This window comes from Chiloscyllium plagiosum, unplaced genomic scaffold (genome assembly GCF_037043375.1).
Source record: "Chiloscyllium plagiosum isolate Xiang-an unplaced genomic scaffold, Cpla_swu_hap1 HiC_scaffold_21, whole genome shotgun sequence".
Taxonomy (NCBI): domain Eukaryota; kingdom Metazoa; phylum Chordata; class Chondrichthyes; order Orectolobiformes; family Hemiscylliidae; genus Chiloscyllium; species Chiloscyllium plagiosum.
In genome coordinates, this window is record NW_028270159.1 from 97,578,079 (window position 1) to 97,597,685 (window position 19,607).

The 19,607-nt window shown below is 43.9% G+C and overlaps 2 non-coding genes across 2 annotated transcripts; both read right to left on the reverse strand.

Annotated features, from left to right (window-relative positions):
- Window positions 1–398: 398 nt before the first annotated feature.
- trnar-ucg (transfer RNA arginine (anticodon UCG)) lies at window positions 399–471 on the reverse strand. The gene has a single exon. It is a non-coding gene; the product is annotated as a tRNA-Arg (tRNA).
- A 3,882-nt stretch (window positions 472–4,353) lies between these two features.
- Window positions 4,354–4,435, reverse strand: trnas-aga (transfer RNA serine (anticodon AGA)). The gene has a single exon. It is a non-coding gene; the product is annotated as a tRNA-Ser (tRNA).
- Between the last annotated feature and the right edge of the window lie 15,172 nt (window positions 4,436–19,607).

Sequence of the window (19,607 nt, forward strand, 5' to 3'; positions counted from 1 at the left end):
TGGGAAAAGGCCATTCCGCCCGTGTGCATTGCGGCTAATCAGAGAGCCATCTATTCTAGTCGCAGTTTCGAACTTTGGCCCAAAGTCTCGTGTGTTCTAATGTTTCCAGGTCAAATGTCAATGAGGTTATCCTATGTTCTTACATGGCACAATAATGGGACAGAAGTATAACGAATTGTAACTCTTTTGAGAAACTCATGCTCATTTTCACCCACAGAGGGAGACACACCAGAAGATACCGCCAAACTGACGGAGGTGTCCGTTGTGGAGAGCTGGAATTTGAAATGGACAATAGGACAAATGCAAGCTTTACATGCGGAAGCACAGAGGCGATGTCCCGAGAGAACTTTACAGGGGAGCGTCAACGTATACCACGGTTAAAGCAAAACAGTCCCCCTCGAGCCAGGTAGGACTCGAACCTACAATCTTCTGATCCGAAGTCAGACGCGTTATCCATTAAGCCACTGGCCCAAGAGACAAGCCTGCACTTGGCAGAATGTCGATATGTAATGCCATGGACTTTCACGGAATCAGAATTAAAAAGGTGAACAAGCACCGAAGATAATCACCAACATTGCTTCACTTCGAAGTTTCCAATTTTTGAAGCAGTGCCTTTCACTGGCAAAGGAGAAACATTTGTCCGCAGCTGCCTGCTTCAGGGTCGCCTCCTTCTCTGCTGGAAGTTTCCATCGTTTTATTCACAGTCACGACGCGATGTCATGAGCCACTCCAGTGAAAAAGTGTCATGGTGTCGTCCAAACAAGACCCTGCAGATACTCAGCGAGAGACCTCCGGTCATTTCGAGCTCAGGATGTGGAATTAGACGAGATGCGTGACACCTTTTATTGGCGCCGCCACTTCACTGCAAATTAGCGGCTCAAAACAAGCCGTTGTTGCATCAACTTGATTTGTACCTTCCTGTCGTGCTTCTGCTAAACAACATCAGATAGATCCCATCCGGCCCAGCTGACTTATCTATTTTCACACTCTGCAGTATGTTGTGGTTCTGTTCGCCGAGCTGGAAGTTTTTGTTGCAAACGTTTCGTCCCCTGGCTAGGGGACATCATCAGTGCTTGGGAGCCTCCTGCGAAGCGCTTCTTTGATGTTTCGTCCAGTGTTTATAGTGGTCTGTCCCTGCCGCTTCCGTTTGTCAGTTTCAGCTGTCCGCTGTAGTGGTTGGTATATTGGGTCCAGGTCGATGTGTTTGTTGATGGAGTTTGTGGATGAATGCCATGCCTCTAGGAATTCCCTGGCTGTTCTATATCTGGCTTGCCCTATGATAGTAGTGTTGTCCCAGTCGAATTCATGTTGCTTGTTGTCTGCGTGTGTGGCTACTAAGGATAGCTGGTCGTGTCGTTTCGTGGCTAGTTGATGTTCATGTATGCGGATTGTTAGCTGTCTTCCTGTTTGTCCTATATAGTGTTTTGTGCAGTCCTTGCATGGTATTTTGTACACTACATTAGTTTTGCTCATGTTGGGTATCGGGTCTTAAACTACTGAACTTGTGCCTCACAACACACTTCACATTCAACAACCAGAATTACGAACAAATCAACGGAACACCCATGGGATCACCAATCTCGGGACTCATAGCAGAGGCAGTTATGCAAAGGTGAGAACAAACAGTCCTACCACAAATTCAACCCAAACTCTGTGTCAGATATGTCGATGACACGTTCGTAATCATTAAAAACACGGAAATAGAAAAAAACACACCGGATCATCAACGCCACACTCACAGGAATCCGATTCACGAGAGAAGAAGAAAAGGATAGCCAACTCCCATTCCGAGACGTGATGGTACAGAGAACACCGAACGGAGAATTCACTACAAGGGTATACTGAAAAGCCACACACACAGACGAAGTCCTAAACTATGAAAGTAACCACCCCAACACACACAGACGAAGCTGCATCAGGACACTATTCAAAAGGGCCACAACACACTGCAGTACACCAGAACTGCAAAAAGAAGAAGAGGAACACCTATACAAGGTATTCGCCAAAAACGGAGACCCGCTCAACTTCATCAACAGATGCCTAAGAGAATGACCACGGAACGAGGACATAGCACAACCAAAAGGACTAGCCACACTACCATACATCAGGAACATCTCAGAACTGACAGCCAGACGACTGCGACCCCTAGGACTCATAACGGCACACAAACCAACAACCACGCACAGACAACAACTCACCAGAACGAAGGACCCGATACCCAACATGAGCAAAACTAATGTAGTGTACAAAATACCATGCAAGGACTGCACAAAACACTATATAGGACAAACAGGAAGACAGCTAACAATCCGCATACATGAACATCGACGAGCCACGAAACGACACAACCAGCTATCCTTAGTAGCCACACACGCAGGCAACCAGCAACATGAATTTGACTGGGACAACACTACTATCATAGGGCAAGCCAGACAGAGAACTGCCAGGGAATTCCTAGAGGCATGGCATTCATCCACAAACTCCATCAACAAACACATCGACCTGGACCCAATATACCAACCACTACAGCGGACAGCTGAAACTGACAACCGGAAGCGGCAGGGACAGACCACTATAAACACCGGAGGAAACATCAAAGAAGCGCTTCGCAGGAGGCTCCCTAGCACTGAGGATGTCGCCTAGCCAGGGGACGAAACGTTTGCAACAATAATTTCCAGCTCGGCGAACAGAACCACAACAACGAGCACCCGAGCTACAAATCTTCGCACAAACTTTGAACTCTGCAGTATTTCGAATATCTCTTCCTTGTGAACCTCAATCTCTTCTAGTCTAGACGCAAGTATCTCTATACCTTCCTCGCCAACATTTTCATTTTCAATAGCGAATACTGTCGAAAAATATTTATTTAGTGCTTCCCCGATCTCCTCTGACTCCACACACAACTTCCCACTATTATCCTTGATTGTCCCAAATTTAACTCTCGTCATTCTTTCATTCCAAACATACCTATGGAAAGCCTTAGGGTTAACCCTGAACCTATCTGCCAACAACTTCACATGTCTCCTCCTGGCTCTTCTCAGCTCTCTTTATAGGTCTTTCCTGATATCGTTGGAACCCTCGAGCGCTCTAACTGAGTTTTCACATTTTATCCTAACATAAGACTTCTTGGTCTTCTTGACCAGGGATTCCACTTTCTTAGTAAACCACGGCTCACGCGTTCTATATCTTCCTCCCTGCCTGACAGGTACATACTTATCTAGGACACACAGGAGCTTTTCCTTGAATAAGCTCCACATTTTAATGTGCTCACCCCCTGCAGTTTCCTACCACATTCTACGCTTCCTAAATCTTACCTCGATACATCGTAATTTCCCTTCCACCAGCTGAACCTCTTGCTCCGTGGAGTACACCTATCCCTTTCAATCACGAAAGTAAACCTGAGAGAATTGTGATCGCTGTCTCCAAAGTGCTCACCTACTTCCGAATCTAAAACCTAGCCAGGCTCGTTACCCAGTACTAAATCGAAAGTGGCTTCGTCCCTTGAAGGCATGTCTACATACTGAGTCAGGAGGCCCTCCTGCACACACTGGGCAAAAACTGACCCATCTATAGTACTCGTACTGTCGTGATCCCAGTCAATATTTGTATTTTTTCTTGAGTGTTCCAGAGTTTTTCATTGTCCCAAAGTCCAGATGAAGTTTGCATTCCTCACGAACGTGAGCGAGAATTCTTTCAATGTCTCAGATCAGTTCCTGTCCCAATAACATCAGAGTCAATGTCCCGTCCTCGACTCGGTCGGAAAGTTCACACTTCTTCATCCTCCTCTGATTCCATTTCCCAAAGAGTTTCTCAAGTTTTCCAAAGCTGGAGCCTAAATTATATGGTTTGCGTCTTAAACATTTTTCCAACTGCCAACTGAAAATATTTTCACAGTATCTCTTCACAATCCTCTGGCTTGCACCATGTCCAGAGATGAGAAGTCCCGTTTGGTGGAGAGATTCCCGAGGCTGGTGAGTTTCACTTTGGAACAAAGTTGGTTTAGTGGCAATTTCCTGCGGTTGTTTGTAATGACCGGAGAGGGAGCGGTGGGGAATGAGCACTTTGACGAGCAGGAGGAAGTGTTGCCACTGACCCGAGTCAGAGAACAGAGGACAGGGATTAAAGGAATCTAATGAAAAGCAGCACTTCTGCTTAGGACGTTCAATAAAAACTGCAGAAACCAGATGTGTCGAGCAATGTATCTGGAAAGAGAAACAGAGATAATGATTTAAATATGGAACGTTTCTGATGAAGAACTCGAGTTTCCCAAGTCTAATCAAATTACTGGCCTGGTTTGCAAAATAGGTTTTCGGAACTTTGAGCGAAAATTATTCCAGCAGGAAAGTATTCTTACGTAGTCAGCAGGATTCGAACCTACGTGGGAAAACCCCAATGGATTTCTAATCCATCGCCTTAACCACTCGGCCATGACTACAAACGGCGCAGGAGGGTTGAGAATTGACTAAATCAGCCGTGATCTCATTGAAAGCTCTCGCTGACTTGATGAGCTAAATGCTTCAATCTCCTTTCAGACCTTTGCTGTCATTTGTAAGGTGCGAGACACCAATGTAAAAGAAGAAAAGCACAAAGGTAGGAAAAGATATTTGCAGCCAAACTGAGTCAAAATTATTTATTGAAAGGAAAATCACACTTGGCAATTTGCTAGATATCTTTGCGAACATGACCAGCAGAGGTAAGCAAGGGAGCTATTGATCTGAGTATTCTTGGACCTGAAGCAAACAAATAGTGACATATTCATTTCTTTTTCTGGCGAACGAAATGTTCTTTCCTGATGGTTACAATGAAAGAGATGGTTCCCAATAAAAGACAAACATTAAGTCGCATCTCGATATATTTCAATGTGACACGATTCATTTTCAGTCCCTAATTACCCCAGAGATGGACGGGGTGAGTTACTTTTCTTCACGCTTCAAATCCTCAGCGTGGAGGTACAAACATGAAACCGCTGGAGATGGAGTTCTTGTATTGGGAACCAGCGACACTGAAGGAACGATGTAAAAGTGAGGACTACAGATGCTGGAAACCTAATTTTAGATCAGAGTGATGCTGGAAAAGCACAGCAGGTCAGGCAGCATCCGAGGAGCAGGAAAGTCGACGTTTCTGTTGCCAGTCTTGCTGCGTTCCGCAAACAAGTTTCGTTTTTGGCTCAGATTTCCAGCTACTGCAGCTATTCGTTTTATGTTAACCTTCATAATGTTTTGGACAAAACCAAGGACCTTCCAGCATCGGAAAATCGGCAGAAGTACTGGTACACCGATACGTTTGCTGAACAATGCAACCATTCCATGAGCGGGAATACGATCCGGGCCACGGTGCTGAGAGTACCGAATCCTCACAAGTAAATCTTCACACAAACATTTTCGTGCAGATTATTTTCAACTTGTCTTCGAAGATTTACAAAGTGGGGAAAGGCCGTTCCGCCCTTTGTGCATTGCGGCTAATCAGAGAGCCGTCTATTCTAGTCGCAGTTTCCAATTTTGGCCCAAAGTTTGGTCATGGTGTCATGCAGAAACTCAGCGAGTTCACTCAGACATTTTTGTGTGTGCAGAAGGATTTGCCACATTTAAGGCAAATGCAATGGCATCCCGAATGGGTACATAGACAGGAAGCGTTCGGAGAGATTAGGAACACATTTTGGCAAATATGGTTCAATTAATTTCGGTTATCTGTTCAGCAGGGACATGTTCGATAGTAGGGTATTTTTCCGTGCTCGGCTTTGTTGATGTGCTCCCGCAGCTGACACCAGTTTTAATGGACCATTTGCAAAAAAATGCACTCTGTTTGTTAGGCAGTAAGCGCGTTTGCCTTTCTTTCTGGAGGGTGGATGGGACGAGTTGACCAAGCGATGAGGGTCTTTCCGGACTTTTGCTGCCAATGACCATTCGTTTGGCACCTTCCCAACTTTGCCATCAAAGAGTTTGGCTGAAGAATAATACCGCACGTATAATGTTACCCCCCTCAGCTCTCCAACGAATCCAGAAACTGACAACTCTTCATGTGGAACAGAAGCAAAACAGAAAGGGTGGACCATTGCCAGACACACCGAAGCATGCATGCTGCCTTTGTTGCAGTGCAAGCCGATTACGTCATGAACTGCTCAGAGAAACGGCAGCGAGACAATTCAGGACATACTGGAGATTTAGTGCATTGCCAAGTCACAGGAAGTGCTCAACAAACATAAAACAAAACAGAACAGCAATAATCCATGAAAAATGAAGTTTACCAATTGCACTCGTGATGAAATTAGGTCAACAATGCGCTGATGACTCCATCTGATCGAGAGGACCAATCACCAGCCCCCTTCACCAGGACAGTAATGAATGAAATGCGAGAAATACAAAAACATTTCTCATCGCGATTGCCAACCTTTTCGCCACTGCAACAACAAAAACGGCGAGCAGATACAATGCAGAATCTGGTTTCGTATCAGCAATGAAATAGTAATATCCATTCACTTTCAGTGAAAACGGTGAACAAAGGAAATTGTCTGAAATATAAATACCCAGCGCAGGCTGCTTGGTTCCCCGATTATACTGCTGCACAGACTTTCATATTTAAAGGTACCTTTCAAGGAGAGTGTTTGTGGCTGTCCATATGACAATGGAAATTGTTGCCCTCGTTCTCACTGCCATTATTGATCGTGTTGGGTTTGGCATCCTCACCGTGCACGCGGGAGTTCAGTGTACAATTCTCTGCTGTGAAAAATCGGAGTACTTTGGAGCAGAAAGATGCGAAGCTCGTCTGCTTCATGGAGATGTTGTTGGAATGTTTTGCGGTGCTGGGAAGTGGGATCCTCACAGTTCTGGGTAACATCCTCAGGGTTGCAGAGCCTGTTGTGAAGCCTGCTGTCCTGTGGCGGTTGGAATTGATTTAGTTTCAGTGCCGCTGGGTCCAGTTGTTGGTGTTGCAGATTGGATCCTGATCAATGTGTCTATTGATGGAATCCATGGATGGGTGCCCTGCTTCTAGAAATTCTCTGGCTGCCTTCTGATTGCCATGTTCTATTACAGTTGTGCTGCTCTCGAGGATGCTTTCAGTCTGTACGTATAGCTACTCGGGACAGCTGGCCGTGGCAATTAGTGACGGACACACAAACTCTTTGCCAAGAATATGTATCCTACAACTGCATTCCCAGATGTCTGGCACACTAAATTGTCAACTAGGATATGCCATAAAGCAATTGAAACACCATGCTTCCCTTTAATAAAATAAATTTCTGGAAATTGATAGCCAGACTCCTCTGAACACACGGATTTAGGACAGCACATAAACCAACAGCCTCGCTGAGGGAAAGCTCACCAGAAAACAATATCCAATGCCCATCTTGTGCAGGACAAATGTGGTTGTCAAGATTCCACGCAGGGACTGCACGAAACACTATATCGGAGAAACAGTCGGACAACTAGCGAGCTTCAATCATGAACTTCAGCCAGCCAGTATACGCCATGGGCAGATGTTCTTGTAGTTGTATGTAGGGCATTGAGTGTTTCTGATTCAGGGGCTTGTACCGTCTGTAGCACTGGTTAATTCCTTGTGTTGTAACTACTGTTAGAACATATGTAAAAATCGATTGCTCATTGAGATGTACATCCAAAATATTAGCCGAGAGAAGGAATTTGGTGGTTTTTCTGGTGCTGTTCCTGTCATGCCGTCTGGAACTGGACTTATTGTGTGCTTCCTGACGGTTCGGTGCATGCTTCCGTGATCGTATTCTGGGCAGAAACCTGCGTTTTAGCTTCAATAACGTGCGTTTGCAAACCTGGTACACCTACCTGTATTTTGTTATCTCTTATTGTGTGCAATTGCAACACGGCAAATTATTAATTTACATTGGAAGGTGACAAACGGAGGCGTGTGAAATGCCAAGGTATTAGTGACATTTATTAATTGGTTGCATATTACTTTGATTCAGGAGATAAGGATGTAAAACGTGTTTGTGTAGAAATGAGGACCAGTGAGGAAAGAAGTCATCCGCAGGTGTAGTTTACAAGTGCACTCGCAGTAACCACTCCGTACAAGAAACAAATACTACATGTGAGTGATAAAAGATGGCAATAGTTACGGGTGATCTTAGTTTCCAATCTCCCACTCACGGTTCAATGGTAAAAAAAAAGTTTGGATGACAATAATCAATAAATCATATCTGTCCCAGAGAACAACGCGAGCCATATTTTGGTCATCGATTAGTTTACAGCTGACTTAGTCTCTGTCTTTTCTTGGAAACCATCTCCTTTGTTGTGACCATCAGGAAAGATATTACTTTTGACATAAAGAAAATGAAGATTATGTCACTAATCTTTGTTTGTTTCATGCCCAAGTACAATCAGACGACCTTGATCAACTCTGCTAGTCAGGCTAGCAAAGAAATCTGGAAACATGCCAAGTGTGATTTTTCGCTCAATAAATAATTTTGATTCAGTTTGATTGAAACCACCTCACCCTAAAGTTGTGCTTTTCTTCTTTTAAAATGGTGTCCGGTATCTTCCAAATGACGGCAAAGATATGAGAGCAGATGGAAGCAATTTAGCCGATCAAGTCTGCGACAACATTCAATGAGATCATGGCTGATTTGGTTAATTCTCAACCCCCGTTTTTATCCTCATCTCCGTGATGCTCCATGTCTGTCTATCACAGCCTTGAATACACCTCGCCTTCACAGCCCTCTGTTCTTAGGAAACCCACAGATTTGCTACCCTCTGAAAGAGTGAATATCCTCCTTATTATTTTCTTAAATGTTTGATCCCTTAATCTGTGAGAACGCACTCTCGTCCCAATTTCTCGCGGGTTACATCAGAGCAGAATAAGCCCCTGAAGGTAGGTCTGCACTCTCCAGTGCCATTCCGTGTATTTGAAACATTTTCATATTTTGACCTCTGATTAAACATAGTAGACCTAATTTGCACATCAGATTTGCCAGTGGTGGATCTTTTTAAGAAGACTTCAATGAGCGTAATTCTACTGGCAGTGAATAGGGCTAGACAAATTAGATTACTGACAGTGGGGAAACAGGCCCTTCGGGCCAACAAGTCCACACCGCCGTGCTAAAGCACAACCCACCCATCCCCCTACATTTACCCCTTACTTAACACTACGAGCAATTTAGCGTGGCCAATTCGCCTGACCTGACCTGCACATCTTTGGACTGTGGGAGGAAACCGGAGCACCCGGAGGAAACACACGCAGACACGGGAAAAGCGTGCAAACTCCACACAGTCAGTCGCCTGAGGCGGCAATTGAACGCGGGTTTCTGGCGCTGTCAGCCAGCAGTGTTAACCACTGTGCCACCGTGCCGACCTAATGCAAGGACATTTTTCTTTCGCGATCCAGTGCTGTGTTTATTCAACTCTCTGCACATGAAAATGGATCCTACCTATCCACTTTATCTCTCATCAATATGTGTGCAATTCAAATTGATGCGGCCATGACGACACGCGCGCAATGCTGTCTTCGTATGTCTTATGTAATGGAAAGTTCCAACCTGAAACACCAGGATTTGGCTTTCCTTGGCACCCCAGCATCCTCCTCCTTTCGAAAGCAAGAGAGTCTGACAGCGAATACTGGGGTACCAGGAAAAGCCAAATCCTGGTGTTTCAGGTTGGAACTTCCCGTTACATAAGACATACTAAGACAGCATTGCACGCGTGTAGTCATGGCCGCGTGATACAGGTGATGGATTAGAAATCCATTGGGGCTTCCCTCCGCAGGTTCGAATTCTGCTGGCTCCGTTTTCAGTGATGTCATGCAGGACGAGTTTTCACTCACAGCTCAGAAATCTCGTCTCAACAAACAAGACCTGTCAGTCGATTAGACTTCAAAAAATCAACTTATCAATCAAAAATAAAACACACTTAAAACATTATCTCCGTTTCTCTTTTCACACTTACTGCCAGACCCATTGAGATTTTGCAGTATTCTTTGAATGTACTGTGCAGAAGTGCTGCTTTTGAATAGATTCCTTTTACCGCAGTCCTCCGTTCACTAACTCTGGTCAGTGGCAACACTTCCCCTCGCTCGTCGAAGAGCCAATCCCCACCACTAATTTTCCCATCATTATAAATTGCCGCAGGAAATTGCTGACAAACCATCTTTGCTCCAAAGCGAAACTGTTTTCTGTGCAGCATCGTTTCGTTTTTCTAATGGGGCCAGGAAAATGTTTTCCAAACAGAAACCATTGGTATGACGAACGATAAACAAAGTTTCTGCATTGCTTTAATGGTTAATGTAAAGAACTGTGGATTCTGGGAATCTGAAGCAAAGACAGAAACTGCTGTCGAAACTAACCAGTTTGGCAGTGCCTGTTGGAGATTACCGAGTTCTGATGAAGTTTTGAAATATTTGTCTCTGATTCTCTCTGAATAGACGCTGTAAGATTTGCTGATATTCTCTGGTATTTCTGTTCGTGGTTTTAACTGAATGCCTATTCCATTTATAAGGATGATACAACCAAAACCATCACAAACCAAAATTAAGAACTAACACCTCAGCATCTCACTCCACCGCAAGCCCAAGGATAACTACACGATACTGCACTTCTCCAGCTTCCACCCTAAATATATTAAAGAAGCCATACCGTAAGGACAGGCGCTTCACCGCACAGGAACCGCTCAGATGAGGAATAATGCGACAGACACCTAAAGGTTTTGAAGGATATCCTCATGATGATGGGGTACATGTTGAACTGATTGAACACCAATTCCGGTGTGCCACAGTGAAAATCTGCTGCGAACTCGTCAGAAGACAGACAGAGGATGCGACTAATAGAGTATCTTTCATCGTCAGTACTTTCCTGGAGTTCAGCACGTTCTTCACAGGATTCAGCATGTCACCGATGATGATGAACATCTCACTAAGAACATCCCCATGGCTTCAATTCTCACCTTCAAACACCCAGCAAAATTATAACATACGACCGTTTACAGTAAACTACTCAACGTTCACATAGCATTAACCACGACACCACAGCACCATGCCTTCACAACCTTTGCAAGACATGGACACTACCATCACTCGTTAGTACACCACCCACCACGTACACGACAGGTACTCATGTGACTCAGGCAATGTTGTTTGTCACATATGCAGCAGGCAATGATACCACAAGATACCACAAGATACCCAGTAATGGTATATTGGCGAGACCATGCAGATGGTGTGCCAATGGATGAAAGGTAACGGCATAACATTTGCCAGACAGGATTATTCACACCCAGTCGGGGAAGAGTTCAGCAATCAAGGACATTTGGTTTTCAATCTTCGACTAAATGTCGGCCAAGGCGGCTTTCGAGATACACAACAACGCAAAATCGCCAAACAGAATTGGATCGCCAACTGCCTTCGTTGTGGTGATGGCATCAACCATGATATTCGGTTAATGTCACACCACATGTGACCCACCACACTGTTCTGTATCTGTGAAATCTTCCTTGTTGTTCTGTTTTCACACCATCCCCGTGACATGTTGTTATTGTCTCTCTACCTTAATCACTTTGTTCAATATTGGCTAACTGATAATTTGGGTCAGACTCGCAGCATGCAACTCGAGCCAAAGAAAAATCAGAAGAACTGGGGATGCTGTAAACCAGGAGCAAGGGCAAGGGTTACTGGATGGGGTGGGGGAACGGGAGTGGGGCATCGTGGCGAAGGGGGAAGGTGCTTCGCTGGTCTGGGGACATCTGTGGAGGAACATGAGAGTTAATGTTTCGGAGCTGGTGTCCCTTCCTCTGGTGTTTTTGTTGTGGAGCGGTTTTCCAGTTGCTTCTGTTTCTGTTCCATGTCATCCCAGTGCCTTGATATGTCTCCAGTACGACTTTATTTTAACGGTTTGTAATTATCCCTCTGCCTCACTTTGTTGGATCATAGGTCAACCATTCTGTTGGCACTCAGTTATTGACACATTGCTCACACTGTCTGATACTCTTGTTCACTTGCAGAGACTAAGTCTTTGACACTCCGCTCCCACAATTTGCCTGATATTTTGATCTGTCTGCCCTTGATCTCTATTCCCTTAAATTGAGTGTTCTGTGTTATTCCCTCCCACTTCACCTAACGAAAGGGCTCTGGTCCGAAATCTTGTTATTTCAAATAAACATGTGCATCTATAACCTGGTGTGATTTCTGAATTGGTCCATCGCAGTCCAAAACCGCAACCTCCACAGCAGGTACACGGAAACACCACCACACGCACTTTCCCCTCCACATTATGTTCAAGCTCATTTACTCCTGTTGCCGCATGTAATTCTGAACTTGTTGTTGTTCGTGATGAAATCTTAAGGTTCAAGCGGTTCTTTTGCAATGTATGTACTTTGGAATGTGGTTCAATTTCAAAGAAAAACATACTTCAAGGGACGATATATGCTTCAAAGCTTTGCCTGAGTTGTTTAAATGTCATTTATCCTGAACCCAGTGAGCTGACGGAAGAATAAACATGCTTTGCACTTCTACCACACGGTGCCAGGGACCCAGTTCAATTCCAGCCTGAGTCGAATGTCTGTATGGTGCTTGTACTCCTCCCATGTGTGCGTGAGTTTTCCTCCCACATTATGAAAGCTGTGTAGTTTCGGTAGGATTGCCAAATGGAAAAATACCCAACTTGTCCAGGTATGTGGACTTCAGGTTATTTCCCTGTGAGAAACTGGAAGTGGATCGATTAGGAAGTGGTTTTTGTTGGGATAATCTTCACTGCTTTGGTGTGGGCTTGATAGACCGAACGGCCTACTTCCACACAATTGGGATTTTATGAAAATTATTGCGATCGTGCGATTTTCCAGACAGTCCGAAAGATAAATAATGTTTCCAGGTGTCGTTTTGAATGTCTGCAAACGATATTCCAATTCTCACACAGGAGCTACACCTCGAAGTCTGCACTTATGCAATTTAAAATTGTGCATTCAGTGTTCACGCTTCGGAAATCACAGCTTTTTACCATTAAGATCAAATCTTGTGTTTCTTAATTTATATCATAGACAGTCGAATTAGTCTCATTTATCTACATTTAATGCATGTACTTCAAACTGATTGGAATGGTAACTTCTCAGATTCAGGTTCATTTTGATCGTGGATAGGTAGATGACAACCACTCTTCCCATCATCCCAAGTGATTTGCAAGGCATCGATCACCAACGCTGAGCCGTGCTGCTCCCTGGGAGAGAGTGAAGCACGGTGATGGCCTGTTCGGTGACATCATACATGTATTTGTCTCCAGTTAGTTTCTATGGCGTAGGACTGACAATGAGGGGAGGTTCGAAGGCAAGAGCTGATTCTGGGAGGGGAAGCCTCTTGAAGAGGTTTTGGCAGTATCTGAGAGACTTTCCAAACTTCAAACAGGCAAAGTCATTGAATAAAATCTCGGGGGATGCCTTCTAACAGGAGAATGGTGGAACCGAAAATATATAACATAGCCTAAATGAAGATAAATACCGCAATCTTAGCAGGACGAATGGTAAGAAGAACATATTTGATTGAGGACTTCCGGCTGAAGCCTGTAAGTAGCGCAGCTTAGTCAGCTGCTCATAAATGATGATAAAACATCTATCCTTTAACTGATCACCTTCAGCCACGTGCTGGAGTATGTCGAATCTACTTATGTCTACCTTTTGCTGCAAAATGGCTATGGAGACGTGTTTGTCTTTGATATCAGGCTTATTCGGAAGAATGGCTCCACTAAGGTTTGAAGTTAGCTTTCGTGATTCGTTGGTGAGCACTGCTGCCTTACAGCATGAAGGACCTGGACTCGATTCCAGCCTCAGGCGACCGTTTAGAGTTTGCATATTCTCCCTGTGTCTGCGTGGGTTTCTTCGAGTTACTCCAGTTTCCTAGTCCAGTCCAAAGATATGCAGGTTAGATAAATTGGATATGCTAAATTGTACCTCGTTCTCCAGAATGTGTTGGACAGGAGCAGTGCAAAGTAGTAGGGAAGGGAAATTGCTGTGGGTGGAATACTCCTTAGAGGTTGCGTGTGAACTTGTTGGGCCTAATAACCTGTTTCCGCACTGTAGGGATGGTATGATTCTATTTCATTACGTCAGTACTTGAACAGTGTAAGGCATAGTACAACTCAGCAGCTTGCTAGTAAAATAGTGAATGGTGGATTCACGCTAATTATCTGTGTCAAAGTTAACTGGCAAGTGTTCATTTCAATTCGAATTGACGACTATGCAAATTTAATTGAAACAGAATCATGGCTGGAAAATACTTCCAGTGAAAATGCATCACCAAATTCAACATTTCTATTCATGGCAAGTTGCTGACTCAGCCGATCTCAAATGTCTGATTACATGAATCTGCTGTAAGAACACAGGGATACATATTTCCAAACTGCTCCTCTCAACTCTGTAGCTTAAGCGTTACATTTTTGTGAAGGTTTTCTACCTCCCAGTAAGTGTTGGCCTTCTAACAATTGCGTTTGACAAAGTTTATTTGAACAATTCATTAAACTATTTGAATGTTTTGAAGTGGGGGAGGAGAGCAACCCTCTGATCCACTGGGACAGTGAAGGACTGACTGAAGGAATACCTATCCAATTGTGATGTTTAGTAGCTTGCAAGGGAACATACAGATAATTATTTTCCCATTCGTTTACTTCATTTGTCTTTAGGACGATAGTAGTACTAGAGTTCGAGTGTGCTGTCAAATGGAAATTGTTGATGAATCAAAAAGCTGCGGCAGTGGTGAATGGATTGAAATTATACATAAAGTGCCAATCGAACTGACTCAATTGCCATGGAATGGAACTCAGCCGGCGTGGTAGCAACTGTGAAAAGTGTCAGAGAAGTAATGTTTCTTGTCCTACATGTCCTCTCTTCAGTACTGTTCTGAAGAAGAGTCATTTTGGCCTCAAAACGTTAACTGTCTTTCTCTCCAAGTATGCTGTTAGGGTTGCTGAACTTCTCCAGCACTTTCTGCTTTCATTTCAGTTATTAAATGTCGGCAGCATTATCCTTTTGTACGAATGCTTCATAATGGCGCTGTCCAACATATTGAGGTATGTTGTCGATATATTTGTTCAGTCAATCGGGGAGTATCCATCACACACTTGACGTGAGCCTTCTCGGTATTAGAGAAGCGATTGGAGTCAGAAAGCCCATGACTGATGGAAGTTTTCTTGCCATCTGGCCTGCTCTTGTAGGGAGGACAGTTCATTTTGGGGTTAATAGTAACTCCCAGATTGTTGATCGTTGAAGACTAGGTAATGGCAACACCATTGAATTTCCAGAGGTGTTGATTAGATTATCTTAATCAGGATGTGTGAAATTCATTTCACTTGTCTGCCCAGGCCTTCACATTGCCAGAAGTCTGCTGCATTGTGAAATGGAATGCTTCAGGAGTTGAGGAGTTAAGAATGCGGCTGAACTCTGGACATTTATTAACGAACAGAACCTTGAATAATTCCTGACGTGAGGTCCTGGAGTTTAGATAACTGACCTGCAACAACCAATCCAGTTTCTGTGCGTCTGGAGTCACATGTATCTTGGAGCAAATAAGAATAGCAGCTTTACTTCCCTAAGGGGTAGAGGCAAATCGGAAGGGATATTCCATGGTAGGTTGTAATGGGTTAAAGGCATTAGACATAGAATTTCAACTTAGAATTCATGGCATCTATCGTTGCAGGGTTTGAATTCTGGAATATCTTCATGTGAGCTGATTATCATTTACTGACGAGCAATTCTTCTCCAAAACTGGGATTAAGCTTGTTATTAAGCTTCTTCATTTCTCAGAAACTTGAATAAAAAACAAACAAAAAAATGTAAGCAATGCTACAGTCTCAGTCTCCACAAGCTGCTTACACACAGTACAATGCAACACCTTTGGTGATGCATCAACTCAGATTTTCAAACAAGGAGCTTGTCAGTTGCCTGAAGGGAGAGATAACGTCGCACAGAAAACTGCATCAAACAATTCAAACATGTGGAGAAGGTGATCCTCACTATCCTGGTCTTCATTGGCTTTCCTTATAAGGCATTATGACAATTTCACTTGTTTTAGTCTGCTGCTGATCTGCTCTTTGGTTTTAACTTTTGAACAATAAAGTCTCCAATTCACTGACAGGTTTCCTTATTTAGACACAGGAAGTGCGATATCAGTTCACTGAGCAGTAGTCTCCTTACAATTCTCCAGTGATAGAGACTCCCGATGTCACTGCAAATGCAGAACTTCCTAATCTCTGTGTTCTGCCACCCGTTCCGGTTTCATACCGTTTGTAGGTATGGTAAGAAATCAGGCAAGCCAGTTGCAAAAATAGGTCAACGGAAGTGAAACATTAACTCTTGCTATCCCACAGATGATGTAAGACATGCTGAGCCATTTCTGTTTCTGATATACAAATGAAGCCTGTTTTTGGCACAACTTTGAATGTTAAGTGGTGACCTGAGAGAAGTAATGCAAGATACTAAAATGAAGCGATAAACTGTTTCAGTTCGCTGTGGATTCTGCAATGAGTCTGAAAATGAGGTTCAGAGTATTGAGGACAGATGTTAGTGAGCACTTCTACACACAATATTTGGGAGAGGTTTGGAACTCACTTCTACAAACGACAGTAGATGCAGGGTTTTTATTTTGTTTGCCAGAATCAACCCTGTGATTGTTTACATCTATCTCTAAGGACAATAGCAGCAGAAACAAGAGAAAACTGTGACCTCAAATCACCTATCAGGGATCTCGCCTTTCTGAGGTGGAAGTATCTAGCTATTCCTAAATCCTGGAACTCCCTCGCTAACAGCATTTTGGCTGTACCTCTATGTTAAGTTCGCTCAAGTTTCTGTACAGGAGCTCATCATCTCAATCACTGGAGTAATTAGGGATGGGCAGTGAATCCAATGCCATTGAGTGACGTCTGTATGCCACTAATGAGTTTCGAACATCTGCAGGTTCTACGTGTTCGCCCACAAGCGATCGGGAGAAGGGAGTAGTGGAGCAGGGCGTTTGCGTAAAGTGAAAGGCAATGATGACTGGAGGGCGTGAGGCTGTAAGTGAGAGAGGAAATGATGATGCAAGGCTCACTGTTGGTGTTAATGGGTCAGCCAATACTGGCCACTGTTTACACTGACCTACACAACATTGCTGATCAATTCACCACAATGATACTGTTTTCTTGGCGTTGTATTCCCTCTGTGCATATTAACGTGGTTAATGGGCCCCGAGAGGATGGACGTATCTTCTTTATCCTGTCGGCTAAAACAGATGAATATATCAGTTTGAAATGAACGCAATACGAGATTGGCTCTTTCTGTGCATTTGCACTGGAGAATGTCCAGGTGTGAACGTTTCTTTTCTGTATCAGCAGAGGTTAGTTTAAATTCTTATGGAGCAACTTTAATAAAGTAACAAATGTCCAAGTTACTGTGATTGAACAGCTAATTAAATACACATATGGATTTGAACAGCATCTTCTGCGCTGACACCGTTGATGAATTAGTTAAAGCGCCTGGTAATAACGAGACTAGTATGGTGTCACATCCTGGCGTTGCATGTCCTGTACATTGAAGGATCGTTGCTTAGACTTCTTTAAAATGCTGTATTGTTGATCCACCATACCGAAAGAGCATGCTTCTTGTGTTTGAGCTCAGCGCATTTTTATTTCGTGTTACCACGTCCTGCCGCCTGCTGTGGCCCCATTAGTCAATATAGATCCTGCTAATTCAACGGAAAGATTCTTTACTTTGTTCCACAAGGACGTTTCAGTTAACAGTCGAATGCGCTGAAACTTCCAACCTAATAAATTCGAAGATCCCCTAAAGCAGTCCGTGACTGAATTCCAAATTCAATGTGCCATTCCCTGAACGACTATTGTCCTCTATCAGTTTTACTTTTCCAAATGAAAGACTGAACCATTCATTATGGAGACATTTTAACAGTCTGATACCCCCAAGTCAGACACACCCATGTCACTGGGAACCAGCTCACCTCCATCAGGAATAATCTCCTTTTTTGCCTCTCAGTGCCTTGTGTGTTCCAGAGATTTTCATTGTCGCAGAGTCCAGATGAAGTCTCTATTCCCCATGTACAAGGGTGAGAATTATTTCAATGTCTCAGACCAGTTCCTGTCCCGACAACGTCAGAGTCAATATTCTGGCCTCTGCTCGGTTTGACAGTTCACCCTTCTGCATTCTGATTCCACTTCCCAAAGAGTTTCTCAAGATTTGCAAAGCTGGTGCCTGGATTGGTTTGGCTCCTTAACAATTTCCAACTGCCAATTGAAAATATTTTCACAGTAAAGCTTCGGAAACCTCGGGTCTGCACCATGTCCAGTGATGAGAAGTCCCGTTTGGTGGAGAGATTCCCGAGGCTGGTGAGTGTCACTTTAGATCAAAGATGGTTAAGTGGCAATTTCCTGCGGTTGTTTGTAATGATGGGAGAGGGAGCGGTGGGGAATGAGCACTTTGACGAGCAGGAGGAAGTGTTGCCACTGACCCGAGTCAGAGAACAGTGGACAGGGATTGAAGGAATCGAATGAAAAGCAGCACTTCTGCTCAGGACGTTCAATAAAAACTGCAGAAACCCGATGTGTCGAGCAGTGTATCTGGAAAGAGAAACAGAGATAATGTTTTAAATATGGAACATTTCTGATGAAGAACTCGAGTTCCAAAGTCTAATTAAATTACCGGCCTGGTTTGCAAAATAGGTTTTTTGAACTTTGAGCGAAAAGTCGCCCAGCAGCAAGTCATTCATAGCGGAGTCAGCTGGATTCGGACCTACGCGGGGAAACCTGAATGGATTTTTAACCTATCACCTTAACCACTCGGTCATGAGTACTGACTAAAAAGCAGAGTTGAGCATGAACCAAATCAGCCATGATCTCATTGAAAGCTGTCGCTGACTTGATGGGCTAAATGCTTCCATCTCCTTTCATACCTTTGCTGTCAATTGTAAGGTGCGAGACACCAATGTAAAAGAAGAAAAGCACAAAGTTAGGAAATGATATTTGCAGCCAAACAGAGTCAAAAATGTTGATTGAAAGGAAAATCACACTTGGCAATTTGCTAGATCTCTTTGCAAACATGACCAGCAGAGGTAAGCAAGGGAGCTGTTGATCTGAGTATTCTTGGACCTGAAACACAACAGAATATGTCTCTTGGGTACTATTTTGGATGTATTTCTCAATGAGCTATCATGTTTTACACATGTTCCATCAGGAGTTACCTCACACAAGGAAGTAACCAGTGCTGCAGACGGTCATATAATCCGAGTTCCAAGTCCCGGAGTCGGAGACACTCAGTGCCCTGTGTGTACCTACAAGGAACAGCTGTACATGGGGTTTACAGGGTAACAGAACTGCATGAATGCAGCTCGATGGTCGTCTGTCTGCTTCTCCTCTATAGTTTTCTGTGCAGTCCCTGCGTGCAATCTTGTCAACTATGTTTGACCGGCACAAGATGGGCATTGGTCACTTGTCTCTGAGAGAGGCTGTTGGTTTATGTGTTGTCATAATTCCGAGTGTAAGGAGGAATCTGGTTGTAAGTTCCCAGGAACTTACTTCAATAAATGGAAGTGTGCTTTTTAACTCGCCGTGTGGCATATCCTCGCTGCGAAGTTCGTGCACTGCGAATCACGTTGCGGGACAATCCAATTTTGGCAAAGAATTTGTGTGGCAG